The sequence below is a fragment of the Pan paniscus genome, chromosome 4 (genome assembly GCF_029289425.2).
Source record: "Pan paniscus chromosome 4, NHGRI_mPanPan1-v2.0_pri, whole genome shotgun sequence".
In the NCBI taxonomy this organism is placed as follows: domain Eukaryota; kingdom Metazoa; phylum Chordata; class Mammalia; order Primates; family Hominidae; genus Pan; species Pan paniscus.
In genome coordinates this window covers 156015645-156030957 of record NC_073253.2, presented here as the reverse complement: position 1 = coordinate 156030957, position 15313 = coordinate 156015645, and the positions used below count along the sequence as shown (strand labels likewise).

At 35.9% G+C, this 15313-nt stretch overlaps 1 protein-coding gene across 3 annotated transcripts in view; it reads left to right on the top strand.

Annotated features, from left to right (window-relative positions):
• The first annotated feature begins 1151 nt into the window (after positions 1 to 1151).
• Positions 1152 to 15313, top strand: part of ATP10B (ATPase phospholipid transporting 10B (putative)) — a 282086-nt gene continuing 267924 nt past the window's right edge. For 2 of the 3 annotated variants that reach the window (XM_008960112.4, XM_034960914.3), the window contains exon 1: positions 1152 to 1422. The gene's annotated coding sequence lies outside the window, so the exon portion shown is untranslated. The remainder of the gene's footprint in view (positions 1423 to 15313) is intronic. The other variant, XM_055112844.1, reaches the window with a different exon arrangement.

Genomic DNA, 15313 nt, shown 5'->3' with positions numbered 1-15313 from the left:
CTAGTGCAATATTCTGCAATTTAACCATATCTGTGATTCTAGACCACACTCGTCCCTAGAAGCCAGAGCACTCTGAGTGAAGGGAAGTAAAGGAACAGGGACTTAAGCATTCTTCTCTTTAGCAGATGGAGAATTTTGAAATGCCAGCTCGCTCTTTTAAAAATTCTAGACTGTCTAAAGCATAGGCAAATTTCATGTTCTTAAAAATTCCTAGCTTGTGTCTTACACACACAGCGATGCAGATTTTAGATGGTGTGGGTGTTTCTTCTCTTGTAAAATGTTTCCTATGTCCATGTTTCTTCTTGGTATTCTGATAAGATCTGTAGGTACATACAAAGTTCACAATTACTCTAACAACCAACCAAAATCTTATGTAAAGATTTTCATGAAGTTAGTATGTTCACTTCTTTCCAACACCTTTTATTCCTAAGTTTGGTAATATTTCTTTTTTTACTACCCTTAAAATCAACTTATTGCTCATTCTACCTTCTCTTTTATTTATGGACCCATCAATAATTATCCATCAATACAGCAACTTGCTCATGACATTTATGCCAATTAGTTGAGTTGTAGGTAACTTAATAAAAGGATTATACATGAAAATCTCATTTTAGGGTATGAATCGAAGCTATCAATAAGCCCATTACTAATTCTGATTTTCTGTATGTTTGCACCATTCACATAATCTGCCACTATAATATATTGGTCCCACTTTCCTTATTTTGTATAATCAAACAGTAATCAATAAAAACTATGACTACTGCAAAATGAGACTTCTGAAGCTTTGAGGGCAAATTCATCATCAGCATGCATATAAAAGTCACTGTAGAGAGTCTTTTCTTTCTTTCTTAAGTGCCCTTGAAACCCAGCAGCTGAATTATATTTCAGGCCCCCCAAAGAGAGCTGCAAGGTTATAATTGTCTCACACTTAATTACATGCATTACCAAAGGTAGATGGACAAAGTCATTTTGTACCATGCGTAGAGAATAAAAATCACCATGAATTTTGATATTGCTGGCTCATTGATTCACAGAAAGTAGAAATTTATGCAAGAGCCATGTCTAACAATGTAAATGTTCAGCCAAGTCGAAGAACACTGCCTTCACTGTTCTGGGACTCGGCCTCACATTCACAGACTTGCTATTCTTCTCTTTCACTCTTGGGCCTAGTGAGGCAGCTTATTTTTCCTTTTTCTTTCATTGGTCACAGTGATTTCTTTTCAGTGTGTCATCTTCTCTAAGTTTCTGAGGGAGTGTTAGCTTGAGGCCTTGCCTTGACATAATCAGATATAATCAGAAAAATGAAAAATTCCATAGGAAAGAGAACTATTTTAGCCAAGGTGTGCGAGAGAAATACCGCCACTTTCAAGCACTGTTTTCTTCTACTGGAGTCTGCTCAATAGGGACGTCAGCTTTGCTGGGGTAAGTAAAAGCATCCTGGCCTTAACCTATGTAATGGGGGAGTAATTGCCTCTTAGAATCATCAAGTCTAAGTTCTGAATTAGGCCCAGGATATGACTACTTTTCTTTACACTGCATTTGAAATTTCATTTGGCTTGCTGGGTGCGAGATCCACATTTCTTTTCTAACAGAATGTTTTATTTTTCGTCAATTGATTTCATTATGATAAGCTGATGGCAAATGCTACTTCCTCACTCAACAGGGCTTGCAGTCTGAATGTGCCTGAATACATTTTATGATAAATAATATATCCTGCTATCCTGCATTCATCCAGTGCAGCCTGAGGAAGCAGATGGAGTTACAGCCTTCTTCTCAAAGCAGAAAGAAACTACAGCTTTGAGGAAGAGAATGAGATCATTACATGGCTTCCCAATTTCATCTTGATAAACTCTGAAGCTGCCATATTGCAGTAGTTTTCAACTATAGGTGGGAAGTTTGACTTTCCTTTGAGTTCAAAGGAGAAAACTGTTGCTTAAAGAAAAATGTATTTTTCCCTAAGTATGAGTTACTCCCTCCAGAAAAAAAATAAAATAATAAAAAAAGCCCCATGAATGCAGGTCTGTGATGAATACATTTAGGACAGTCCTGTGGCCTGCTATTAAGGCTGGAGTGACACTATCCCTAACCCTAAGGTGAAAAGTAATGTTAAAAATAAAAATTATACTGAGCTGCTAGTTATTTTGCCTACAGGAGTGCATGCCTGTGTCTGGTGGAACTTGGTTTTTCTCTGAATTTGCCAGGCAATTTTCTCTGAATTTGCCAGGTAGGCAGAGGAGAATTTGAAAACTGTGGAGAGGAGCTTGACCTCCAAAAGCCAATCTGGCACTCTGCTACTTCCTTCTTCCACAGTTTCTTCTCTGTTTCCAGATCTTGCAAATGTACAGTCAAGACTGCTTGGAGTATTGTTCCATTAACAGACATACTGTTACATTAAGCCATTAATCAGGCAAATCACAGATGTTGTTTTCTGTCTAGATGTTACTATAATTACTCTTAATAACACCTACTGAGTTTGTCATTTCATCCATTGACGACTTTTTAAAAAATTCTTGGAAAATTCATTTCTTACAGTCTAATTATATGGATTTAAGGGTTCAGGATCTCTCCTCAGGTTTTCATCATGTATTTTTTAAAGAGTATAGCAGTATAACATCACATATGAGTGGATTAATAGGCTCTTGAGAAACTGAAGGTTGAAACCCACATGCTGACTTTTTACAATTAAATCATACTCCTCTCGTGCTAAACGATGAGCCTTATCTTTTGAAGCATGTGATACTGATAAGTCCAGTGAAGGAGGCTGCCTTTCAAAGGAACGGAGCTTTGAGGAATGGAATGGAACTTAGTCCAGCTGCCTAGTTTACAGATGATAAAACTAGGACCTAGAGAAATGAAGTCTGAATTACTGAGACAAAAGGACACCAGAGTCCAAGGCTCAGAGCTCTCAATCCAGTGTTGCTTCTTCTTGTTTATTTTGTTTTGTTTTGAGATGGAGTCTTGCTCTGTCACTCAAGCTGGCGTGCAGTGGTGCAATCTCAGCTCAATGCAACCTCTGCCTCCTGGATTCAAGCAATTCTCCCGTCTCAGCCTCCCAAGTAGCTAGGATTACAGGCATGCACCACCATGCCTGGCTAATTTTTGTGTTTTGTTTTTTGTTTTTTAGTAGAGACGGAGTTTCACCATGTTGGCCAGGCTGGTCTCGAACTCCTGACCTCAGGTGATCCACCCACAGCCTCCCAAAGTGCTGGGATTACAAGCGTAAGCACCACACCCGGCCCAGTGTTGCTTCTACTGCCACTTTCATTCTTCAAACAGCTTCTGCCATGTCAGAAGGGAATGAAAATTTCTTTTGTGACTCAAAAGTAAACTAAAACTCGTTGGATTCCTGAGACTGATTCTACCCATTTACCCACTCTCCTTAAAGTAAAACTTAGCCAGGCATTCTTAAATTTTGCTTTGAACCTAGGGAGTTCTAGCTTTTCTGCTGATTAAATGTCACTGATTTCTCATTTTCTGGTGACATTGTTTTGCAATTCTTTTAACTACAAAGTTTAAGCTTCTGGAGTCTTTTCATTTTTTATAAAATACACTTTTATTAAGAGATGAAGTTGAGTAGTCAGAATAGGAGTGGGTATGGTTTAGTAGAAAAAAAACATGGGCTTTGGAATAAAACTTGCATATGAATTACAGTTCTACTTCCTATAATTGTGTAACCTTGGCAAGTTACTTCGCCTGTCAAATGCTCACATTAAAAGAGTGTGTGTGTGTGTGTGTGTGTAATTGCCAGTACAATTCAATAATTGGCCCACAGAAGGCACTTAATAATTGCTAGTTACTACTAAGAGAACCAGATGAGAAAGAATATTAATGGATATGGCATTTTTTGTTTATTAAGTACTGTCTTAAACGTCTGGAGAAAAGGAGAATCTCATTTTCTGCTTTCGTTATTAGTGATCACTGGCTGCTGTTGCCAATGCAGGGAGCCTTGCAGATAGTTAGCAGCCTGAAAACAACTTGTATTATTTGAGAGGAGGTACTTTTGTCTCTTAGATAAAGTTTTTGCAGGTCGCTCTGGTATGGTGCAGTATCAATCTGAACTCATTAAGTTGAAGAAGTGACACAGGAACACAAGAATACATTGTTTCTTTGCCTCATCTGCTTAATTAAAAATTCCAGATCCCTCCACTCACAAGCAAGATTGATGGTGAAATCTTCACACACATGCTACCGTATGTTCTCTACCTCCTCCTCCCCAAGTACAACCTAGAGCGGTGGTTCCCAAATATGCTTCCTGGGCCGGCTGTATCAGAATTACTCGGGAACTATTAGAAGGGCAAAACCTCAGGCCCTGCCGCAGACATGCTGAGTCAGAAACTCGGGATCACTCAGAAATCTGTTTTAAATAGGCCTCCAGGTGATTCTGATGGAGTTCCAGAACCATGACCTGGAGAACATGCCCAGTTACTATATGTACTGCAGTGTTTCTCAAAGTGAAGAACAGGTACCAAGATAGAACCAAAAATGATCTTAGGTAGGACAAAGATGACTTTAGGTGATACTCACATATTATATCAAATAGCTAGATCACATAGTAAAAGTTTTCCCTCTCAACTCTCTTTCCATCGTTAAGTCTCATTTTGGTGTGACTACACCTTTAATACCTCTCTACCCATTGCTAATCTCCCATTTCAACAAAGAGAGCTGGATGCAATTTTGATGTCTTTAGGTAGCAGCAGGGTCCAGCTAAAACTCAGCAATAGTTTTCTTCTCTTTATGGCATGCTATTTAAATGGTGATAAACTTTTCCTTTATAAATGCTTACATTAATTAATCAAAAAAGTTAAAATACAGTTGGCACGTGGATTAGCAAAATTATGTCAGTGATATGGCAGTGAATGTATTTAGAGAAACGCTGGTATGCTAGAAAGAACCTAGTTACATCAGTGCTTTAATTTCATTTGTGCCATTTATTAGCTGTGCTATTTTCTTAGCTGTGCTACATTTGTAAGCCTCAATTTTCTCATCTATCAAATGGGAGTGATACCAACGTCATAGAAATGGTATAAGAACTTATGAATGGAATATGCCTCCTGTAACCCTCAGAACATAGTAGGAACTTGCTACATTCTTATTCTCTCAAATCTCACTTTGAAGTCAGGTTTCTGTGTGGCCTTCTCAATAGCATTTCTGTTGGGGCTTCAGATTCTTCATTTGTAATGTGACAGTAAAGACTTGAAGATCTGAAAGATTCCTTCCAGCTCCTAACTAATATGTATTTACACATGTGTATTGTATGTGTGTATGTTTACATATAGTGTAAATTCTGCATATAAGTATGACTTAGGCATAAATAGTTATTTTCCCCAGGCATAAACCTGGAGTGTGCAGGGATAATATTGAAAATAGATGGCTGTGTTGGAAAAATAAATCAAATTGTGAGAGATGTGAGCGCTGATGTACATATCAGAGCTCAAAGGTAATTTCATTGTATTTTACCATCATCTGTCAAACTTAAAGCAATACCGACACTAGAAAATAGACTTTTGCAGAGGTTTCTGAGAACAATGGTTTCCATGAGCTGGTGTAAATATATTCAGAGAGACTTGTTCCTACTTAATAACCCGCGTTTTTCCTTCTGAATTGCTGATGCATTCACTTATAGCATTTGAAAGGCAGTTTGTCCTTTGCTGTCAAGTGAACTTGACACAATAATAAGAAATTCTGAAAAATTCAATCAAATCTTGTTGCTTCTCAAAGGAATTTCTCAACTACTTATTCTGTTTAAGGAGAAAAAGAGAAGACAGTGCTTCTTTGGTCTTGTATAAAACACTAACCAAGTTTAACAGCACAGGTTCTTGTTAGCAGGTGCCACATGGAGTTTTCCCTCTCAGTAATCCAGGGGACAGTTCTAACTGAGGTTTGGGGGTTCTTTGGGAAGTAGCAGCAATACATAAGGGGTCACTACAAGACTGTACTGTTATAAAATCAGAAGCTGTTATCAGCTTATTTATTGCTTACAATATTCTTGTGAATCTGGAGACTTAAGAACAGAGAAATGGCGAAACTTGCTTCTCTTCCTTAGACGATAAAATAGCTTGCATTGTCTTTTACATAACTGACTATTATAGAATCCCAGAAGCTAGATACACTCAAATATTGGCAATTCTGATGAAATGCCCCGGAACTATTAGACTTGATTTAACAGGCACTGAACTGAAAATTAGCATGTAAGACAGAGAGAATGTGCTTGCAATCATGCAGACAACAGTTCAAATTACTCTCTTTGAGCTCCAGTCTCCTTATCTATAAACTGAGGATAAAATGTTTCTACCTCACAAGATTGTCCTGAGAATTAATCAAAGAGGTAATATTGGAAGTAGCCAGAACATCTAACATTAACTGAGTACTTACTATCTGCCAGTTGCTATTTCAAGGGCTTCAACCACATAGGATCATTTAAGCCTCAATAAATCTCTGAGATAGTTACTATTATTAGCTCCATGTTGTGGATGTAGGAACTTATACCAGAGAAAATGTAATTAACTTGCCACAATGTGGCAGGAAGAGACAGAGCCAACATGGGAACCCAAAAAGTCTGGCTGCAGATGCTCCTTCTTTAAAGCTTAAAAACACTTGACATTGTTATCAGCATTTCATATGAGTTGAACCATGTGAAATTATAAATACTTGACCATTTTTGACATAAAAATAGCAATTTTTTGTGGTGGTACCTACTAAGCGCTGAATATGTATTAGTAGTAGCTACAGTTGCTACTACTGCTAATAGCAATCATAATATTGATTTTTATCCCAGACCCTCACTCATTAAGGAATACAGGTGGCATTATAGAGTAAAAACTACTAGCTTGACGATCAGAAGCTGGGTGAACTCTAGGTCTTAGTTCTCCCATTTGTAAAATAATGGGATTGGTGTTTTCCAGTTTTAATTGTCAATGGCAGAACCTTAAAAACTGCCTATGAGGAAGAACCAGATATTTCTGTCCAATCTATACTGGACCAATATCTAGTTCTGTCATGAATGACTAGTATATAGTTCATGTCATATACAACTCACCATGTGAGTTTGACAATACCCAAATTGGTACCTAGCCTGCTCAACACGGCAAGTTCAGTGAGCACATGCTTGGATATTGTACTAGAATCAAATTTAGGCACTCATTTCTAAATACCTATTTTCAATGCCTGTACTTAACTTGCTACAACCCAATAGTAAACAGTTTGTGGACTGACACTAGTTTATGCACTACCCTTTCAATAGCATTGGAACTCTGTGATATATATATAAATAAATTCTTAAAGGGAATATGTGTGTGTCTGTGTTCCCTTCTTTTAGAAATGTATTCTCTTTGGAGATTAGAAATGAGTGTCCACAAAGCAAAAGAATATTTTTAAAAGAAAGACCACAGATGGATCATAAAAACAATAGTACTTGGGGCATTCATATAAAATAGAGAAAAGACATCAGCGTGTACCAAATTTTGTTAGTACATGTATTTTTTTAATGTTTTTTATTTAAACAATAATAGTCTTTCGTGTCATCATATTTGAAGCACTAGAGAATTAGAGATAAATGAGACATGGTGACCATCCTCATAGCTCACAGTCTAGCCAGAGACCCCAGAATGTTAGCACATAATTGTAGAATAGTGACTAATGCTCTGAAGGAAGATGTATTTAATTTGGCTTGGGTATCACAGGGGGCTCTACGCTTTCAGGTGTGATTTCTTACATTTTGTTGTTTAGAATGGTTTTACTTTATTTAAAAAAAAACTTTTTATTCATTTATGACACAATATGAACTAATCTGAAGTGCACAGCTTGATGAACTATAACAAAGTGAACACTTTGTATGTAGCTACCACTTGATCAAGAAATAAAATGCTACCAGCTTTCGAGAAGGTCCTGGTGTGCCTCTTCCCAGTCACCACCCTCTCCCTTTTCACAAATGTAAACACATTCCTAATTTCCAACACCAAGAACTAAGTTTGCCTGTTCTTAAAACCTATGAATGGAATCACACTGATATGTTCCTTGGTGTCTGGCTCTTTTGCTTAATGTCATGTCCGCAGTCATGGTTCCCAAACTGCGTGCTAAAGCATCCCAGGGTACCACAATGTGCTCATAAGGAAACAGCAGGATATTTTTTAAATTTTAGAGTCACATAGTGATAATTGACAACTTTCAGACACTGAATGAAATAATAGCTCACAGGAGTTCAGTTTCAACATTAGATTGTGCTACATTTCTTTTGATGTTATATCTTTTAACACCAGATTTTCAAGAGTATCTGTGATTAAAAGCAAGTACACACAAAAGTCAACATGAAACAAATGAGGGTGGCCAAATCCAATCTGATTCCAATATTCAAGAGGCTTTGGTATGCCCAACAGGCACACAAATCCTATTAGTAATTTCTTGTGGTTATTTAAGGATGAAAAATATCAGTTTTTTTCTTTCAATTTATGTATATTTTTAACATGACCGCTAAGTTATTATAACATAAGTATTGGCCAGGGGCAGTGTCTCATGCCTGTAATCCCAGCACTTTGGGAGGTCAAGGTGGGCAGATCACTTGAGGCCAGGAGTTCAAGAGCAGCCTGGCCAAGTAGCAAAATCCCATCTCTACTAAAAATACAAAAATTATCAGGACATGTTGGTGCACGCCTGTAATCCCAACTACTCAGGATGCTGAGGCAGGAGAATCACTTGAACCCGGGAGGTGGACATTACAGGGAGCCCATATGGGGCCACTACACTCCAGCCTAGGCGACAGACCAACACTGTTTCTCAAAAAAAAAAACAAAGTATTTATTAAGTTATTGGGACCTTACTACTTCATAATCAGAACTATTATGTATTTCTTTTGGTGTGGTGGCACCTGTGAAAAAATTCCTGAGACACTAAGGGAGCTAAGAAAGTTTGAGAAATCTCATTATGAGATTCATTTTTGTTGCCTCATGGAATAGTCATTTGTTAATTTTCATTTGTGTGTGGTTTTCTATCATGTGAGCACACCACAACTTATGTACATTTTCTACTCTTGATGGAAATTTGGATTGTTTCCAGGTTGGGGCAATTATGAAGAATGTTCCTATGAACAGTTTTTGGCATATCTTTTAGCACATATATGTGTGTGTGTATATATATATATATTTCTGTTGGGTATATATTTAGGAGTGAAGTTGCTGAGCTTTAACTGATACTGCTAAACAGTTTTCTAAATTAATTATTCCAATTTACATTCCCACCACGGTTGTTAGAGAGTATCAGTTGTTCTACTCAAAATAACCCTTAATATTTGAAGTTATTTTAATACTAGTAAATGTAGGCATATACAGATTTTTGTACTTTGTAAAGCTTAATTCAATTTTGGGGATTCTACTTAAGAAAATAATACTAAACAAATTTAAGTTTAAAATGAGTAATTATTAAAAATGAGAAAATAAATTACAGAAAAATATAAAATTTTAAAGCTAAAAAATAACCCCAAATATTACAAAATGAAAAAAAACTTGAGAAAAATAATATGAATTCACTGCCCATCACACCCCTGCATTGTTTTGTTCCTATGTCCTTTTGCTGGACATTCTTGAATTGCCCCTTCAAAACAATTTTGTATTCTCATTTTTTATGGAGAGATAGATTGGTCTTTGTTACAGTATGTTTGACCAAAACTTTTTAAATATAGTTTAGAAAAGTTTCTTTAGGTTCACAATTTGTCAAATTTGGGGAAATCTCTATCAGATTTTTTTTAATGAACTGCGGATTTTCAGTTCCTTTTAAGTTGCACAGTAAGCTTAAGTGCTCTTTGAATTGGAACACTCATTAACAGCTTTTTTTTTTTTTTTTTTTTGTCAATGCTCTGTTTGTGGTAACTTACGTGTTTGCTTAGATACTCCTCTTTGTTGACATCTAAATCAATGAGGCAGGCAATAGGGTATACCTAGAAGCCATTTCTACCTTTGGAAAGCTGGCAATTAGTTACTCAGTAAGTACTCAGTAAGTAAGGCAATTAAGTACTCAAGGCTGACCACAAACCACTAAAAATATTTCACTAAACTGAAACTAAACATATCCCCAACTCACTTTAACCCTTACCAGTTCCCACATATACACATAGCTACTTCTACTGAAGTGATTATATGACTTATCTCCTCTTTTTTCTAAACCTCTTTATGTTGAAATATATTAGTTGCTTTTCTAACATGAAGCCAGCCTTGCATTCCTGGAATGTATGCCACTTGGTCATTATGTATTAGCCTTTCTATCAATCTCTGGATTTGTCTGGAAATATTTGGTTTAGGATTGTTGCTTTTATGTTTATAAAAGATTGACCTATAATATACTTTCGGATTTTTCTTTCATTTTATTTAAGGTGTTCATCTGCTTTTGGTATCAATGCTCTGCTGTCCTCATAAAATAAATTGGGAAGTGTTTTCTATTTTTATGTTTTCTGAAACAACTTGTATAAGATTGATGGTACTCCTTAGCTCTTGGAAGAAATTACCAGCCAAGCCACATGGGCCCTGATTTTGTGTGTGTGTGTGTGTGTGTGTGTGGGAATGTTTCAAATAATGAATTCAATTGCTTTAATAAATATAGGACGATTCAGATTTTCTGTTTCTTCTTATAAAAAAGAGGCTTTATTTTTCTAGGGCTATATCCTAGAAGAATTATTATTAAATAAATTTTTAAATTTATTGATACAAATGTGCTCATATCTTCCAAGGGTTATTATTTTTAAAATATCAGTTGAATTTTTAATATTCCTTAAGTTCCCTTCATTCCATTGGTTACTGGTTATTTGTTTCTTCTCTTTTTTTCTGTTTTATCAGTTAGCTTTTTCATAGTACCAAATTTTGGATTTTTAAAATTCTTTCTGCTATATTTTTTATATTGACCTTCTTCCGTTTACATTTGTTGGGTTCCATTCGCTCTTTACTTTTTTATCTTCTTGTAAAATATACTTAAACAATTGGTTTTTAGCCTTTCTTCTTTTCTAATATAGGCATTTAAGGCTATCGTTTCCCCGATCATAGCTTTAGGTGCATCCCATACATTTTGATATGTCGTATATTCATTTTCATGTAATTTAAGATATTTTAGAAACTTCCATTTTGATTTATTCTTTGGTCCATGGGTTATTTAGAAGTTATTGCTTGGTTTTCAAACTTAGGGGAAAATGGTTTTTAGTTATCCTTTGGTTACTTATTTCTAGCTTATATCTATTATGGTCTGAAAACATGTCTATCATTTCAAGTCTTTGAAATTTTTTGAGACTTGCTTTATGGCTAGCCTGTGGCCTATTTTAATAAATGTTTCATGAGCCCTTGAAATCCTTGTAGGCCGGGCGCGATGGCTCATGCCTGTAATCCCAGCATTTTGGGAGGCCGAGGTGGGTGGATCACCTGAGGTCAGGAGTTCAAGACCTGCTTGGCCAACATGGTGAAACCCCATCTCTACTAAAAATACAAAAATTAGCTGGGCATGGTGGCACACACCTGTAATCCCAGCTACTTGGGAGGCTGAGGCAGTAGAATCGCTTGTGCCCAGGAGGCAGAGGCTGCAGTGAACTGAGAGCTTGCCACTGCACTCCAGCCTAGGTGACAGAGCAAGACTTCTTTAAAAATAAATAAATAAATAAATAAATAAATAAATAAATAGAAATTCTATGTAAAACTAGGAGTATACAGTCAAATACCCTGTATTAATTGGGTTAGTTACTTCTTCCTCTCCCCTTTAGTGAGGTTATGTTATTTATTTGAAATATAGCTGAGTTTATTTGTTTTCAGTTTTATTTTTCTCCTTCCCATCTTTGTCAATTTAATTTTTTTAATATAGAGAACATTAAACTACATCTAAATATCAAAATTATACAAAAACATATGCTCAGAAAAGTGACACTGCCTCCTGTATTTCTTCTGCTTCATTCCCCTACCTCATATGGGAGCCAATGTTGTTCTTGTCATTGACTTCCTGGGTTTCTCTTTGTAAAGATAAGTAGATGTACACATATTCTCTTACTTCTCCTTCTTTCTTTTATACAAGGTAACATGTAAGCTCCTTTGCAATTTGCTTTTTTTTTTTCACCTAACAATGTATCCCAGAGGTCATTCTACATCAGTTCGTAGAGATCTTCCTCATTCTTTGTTTACAACTGCATTGTATTCCATTGAATGTATGGGGTTATAGTTTAATCAGTGTCCTATGCTCAGACATTTTGGTAGTTTCCTACAGATATTACTTTAATGAGTAGCCTCATGCATATATATGTATCTTCAGGATAAATTCCTAGAACTGGGCTGCTGAGATGAAAGACACATGCATGTATAGTTTTATTAACTGATGCCAAATCTCCCTCAGTAAGGATTTTGCATTCCAACCAATCTGCATGCCTACCAGTAATTCATGTTTTCCACAGCCCTATGAACGAAATATATCATCAAGCTTTGAATTTTTTGCCCATCTAAGTGAGAAATAGTATCTCAGTGAATTTTAACTTCCATTTATCTTAACATGAATTAACTTAGCTTTTCATATGTTCAAGGCCCATGCTTATGTTATTTTATAAATTGCCTCTCTTTTTCTTTTGTTCATTTTGCTATAGAATGATTATTTTTCCTTCTTTTCCAGTTTGTCATTTGTCTTTTGACTTTGCTTCTGGTATTTTTGCCATATGTAGTCAGTTTATCAATCTTTTATCACATCTGGACGTTTTAGTATCAGCTAAAAACTTTTTCATAAACCTAGAATATAGGGGAACTCACCAATATTTTCTTGCAGTAATGTTACATTATTTTACATTTAGAATTCTGGTCCATTTATTTTCCTGTATAGGATATGAAGAAGGAATCTGTTTTTCTATTTGTGAAAAAATGGTTATCCAGTTGCCCAACATCATTTATTTAAAAGACTATCTTTTCCTTAGTGATTTGAGATAAAACCTTTTTAATATACTAGATTTCTATAGATTTCTATTCCATTAGTCTGTTTGTATCCTCATGAGCCACTACCACACTATTTTAATTATAGTCTTTACAGTGTTAATAGGACTATACCCCCTTCATAGCTCTCCCTAGTCACTGTTTTTCTACCTATTCTTATGCATTTATTTTTCCATGTGAACTTTAGTCCCAATATATCTAACTTGACAAGAAAGCTTGTCAGTATTTTCTTGGGTGAATCTATAAATTAACATAATTGACAGATATTAAAATAATGAAAAATGAGATCTTCATTATGTTGAGACATCCTAAACAAGAACAAGGGCTATCTTTCCACGTTCAAATGTACTTTTGCATCTTTCAGAGGTATTTATAGTTTCTTCATATACATTTGAACATATCTTATTATGCTTGCTCCTAAATATTTTTGTTGCCATTGTAAATAAAATTTTCTTATTATATATTTTACCTATTATCTGTGTACATGAATGCTATTGAGTTTTGTTATAGCTTCATTCTGAAATGTGGTTTTTAGCATTATAAAATATCTTTTGCCTCCTGTTATGCTGTTTTCTACTTTGTCCAATATGAGGATTTCAGTTCCTACTTTCTTATTGTTTTCATTTGCCTGGTAAACAGGCAAATGCTTTTGCCCATTCCTTTATCTTTAGCCTTTTTAAAAACTGCTATATTTTAGATATGTCTCTTATATACAACATAGAGTTGAAATTTGATGGGTCAATTTGAGAATCTTTTTACTTTAATAGGTGAGTTAAACTCATTTGTGTTTATTGATATAACTGCCAAGCCTCTCATCTTATGTTGTAATTACTATAAGCACTATATTTACTGTGTTTTTTCTATCTGATGTTCCTTTGCTTTTCCTTTTCCCTTTGGCTATTATGAAGTTTTTGTGCTTTTGTTTTGGTGTTTAGTTTTATACCTCTGTGGTACCCTTGACTTTTTTTGGTCTTACTTAAGCTTTTAAAGCTTTCAATGGCTCCCCCTTCTCATAACAAAATCCAATATCTTTGCCATGGCCCATAAGACTTTTCATAACATAGTTTTTGACTACATATCTGAAGGGTTTTTTTCTACCACTCTGCACTTAACCACTGAATTCCAGCAACTGAACTTTCTTCGTCATCCTAAATATATTCTCATCTGAAGTCCTTCACACTTGAGTTTTCTCCTTCAGAATATCCTTCTCCCTTCCCCAAAATTTTTACACAATTCAATATCCCATTTCATTCAGGTTATATTAGTCAGTTTTTTGCTTTACTATAAAGGAATACCTGAGACTAGGTAATCTATAAAGAAAAGAGGGTTAATTGATGTATGGTTCTGCAGGCTGTACAAGCATGGCACCAACATCTACTCAGCTTCTGGTGGGGCCTTAGGAAGCTTACAGTTATGGTGGAAGGCAAAGCAGGAGCTTGCACCTCACATGGCAAGAGTGGGACCAAGAGAGGGAGAAGGGGGAGGTCCCAGACTCTTTTAAATAACCAGATATCATGTTAACTGAGAACTCAATTATCACCAAGAGGTTGGTGCTAAACCACTCATGAGGGATCCACCCCCATGATCCAATCACCTTCCACCAGGTCCCACCTCCAACACTGGGAATCACATTTCAGTATGTGAATTGGAGAGACAAATGTCCAAATGACATCACAGGTCTTGGCCTTCATTTCATTTCATCATCAAAAATGTCCCTAACCCTCTTATTTAAAAGATTACTCCACATCATTCTCTGGTGTCTAGCATAATGGTTGACTTTTTTTCTCAAAGTATGTACATTACTAACCATTATTCATTAAAATCACAGGTAGATTCTGAAGGCCAAAGAAAAATATTTGAATGGGTCCTTTCAACTAAAGAATATATTTTCCATGGTTTTTAACATAATTAAAATAATGGTCCAGCTAAAATTCTAAAACTTAAAGGTGTGGCTTAAGTATTTTGAGGCTCTCAAATAGAGAACAGAAGTGGAATGGGATTTGGCACTCAAGATGCAAGTGGTTGGCCCTGCCTGATAACCAGATGACAGGCCTGTCTGTGAAAGTTTTTCTCTAGATTCTCTCCACATCACAATTTGAAAGTTACATCTACACATTTTTCTGATGGTGTATGTGGGCTGTTTTCTTATGCTCCCTGACCTACTTTAACAGGAATCTAGGATAAATGTACATTCTGAACCCATGAGTAAAATGTGTATGATGTGAGGAACCTACAGAATGGAAGTCTAGCAGCAGCTGTCCCATGTAATTTTCCAACTTCATGCTACATAAAGCAGAGAAGAGAGGCGTCATGAATTGATGAAGTATAGTTCAGCAACCTGGGGCTTTCAGATTTTTGCCAGATGAAAAGACAACTGGAGCTGGCTT